A 1,367-nucleotide genomic window follows, 5' to 3' on the forward strand; every position below is an offset into this window, starting at 1 on the left:
GAACAGCTCCGGTGTCCCCATTATTTTCGATTTACGGCTAAAATAAATTTTTCTAATTTTTTTCAATTACATATTCTTGCTTAGATAACTTTTTTACATAGGGATTAAGCATTTAGAACGACATATTGTTTAAAATAATGGTACTTTACTCTTGTGATTTTTCGGTTTTTTTTGATTATTTTGAAAAATAAATTTTTGTAATTTTTTTAAATACGATATTCGTGATCAGTGAACGATTTCACATATGGATTAAGCATTTAGAATCGTGCGGAAGCGTTATTAAAAAAGTTTACTCGATGCGATGGGACTTTGAAAAGTTTGTGAAAATTTTCATATTGGGAAAAAATGTGTAATTTTTTGTCTAGTTTACGGTAATGTAATTTATTTTAATGTTTACTATAAATTTTTTTTTCGTTCGTTCACGCGCTATGTTACAACAGCACGGCCGGGCGGTCTGTTGCCGCGGCGGTTTACACTCATAAGCGCGCGTGCTATTCGGCCGGCGGCGCCGGCGTCCTTGCCGGCCGTTCGGTATCTATAAGAGATACACGGTCCGTGCGAGGCGGACGGAGCAGAGCGGGTTTTGGGCCAATTCTACGATCTCGGTCGAGAAGCTGTCTCAGAGCTCCTTCGGGGCTTCGGTCCTGACTGTTTCGTGCCGTTTACGTTACGGACTTTTCTCCACACAGCGTGGCCACGGGTCGGTGTCTTTGACCGAATGGCCCATATGTGGCAAGCCCTACGGGGTTGGTTACCCGTATGCACTTTGTATGTATACTCGTACTCACTGAGCAATCGACTCTTCTGTCCGAGCGATGGAAAAATTTTTTAAAATGCATCTGTAAGATTTGGAAGCAAATCGTACCAATTGAAAACTGTGGCTAAAATGAATAGCCCAGTGGAGAGAGAAAACTATCAAAAAACTGATTTTTTAAATCAAGAGGTGTCAGAAATCGAAATGCCTAGCGCGAGCGGAAGAACACGCTTTCTCGCCAGTCCAGCATGTGTCCTGTCCGTTCTTCCTCGGCTTGCCGATTTTGCCCAGATCAGAGGTTTCGTGCTTCCGGCGGTCAGAAGATCAGCGTGAGCGTACGCGCTTCCACGACTATGGCATCACCCATGTACTTTTTCCTTTGAATATATTTGAGTACATAAAAAATATTAAAACATATAGAGAGAACTGTGTCTTGGATCTTAAAAATTTGTCAATAGCGATGATATATTATTACTTAATTTGAAGTATTTGTACGTTTTAGCTGGGACGTACATTTATCTTACAAGATGTTAATAGCGAGACTCTTGAAGATAAAATTATCTTGTGATTTTATGAAGGCAAAGATAGAAACGTACGAAGCTGGCGTACGTAG

The sequence above is a fragment of the Megalopta genalis genome, unplaced genomic scaffold, assembly GCF_051020955.1.
Source record: "Megalopta genalis isolate 19385.01 unplaced genomic scaffold, iyMegGena1_principal scaffold0300, whole genome shotgun sequence".
Classification (NCBI taxonomy): Eukaryota; Metazoa; Arthropoda; class Insecta; order Hymenoptera; family Halictidae; genus Megalopta; species Megalopta genalis.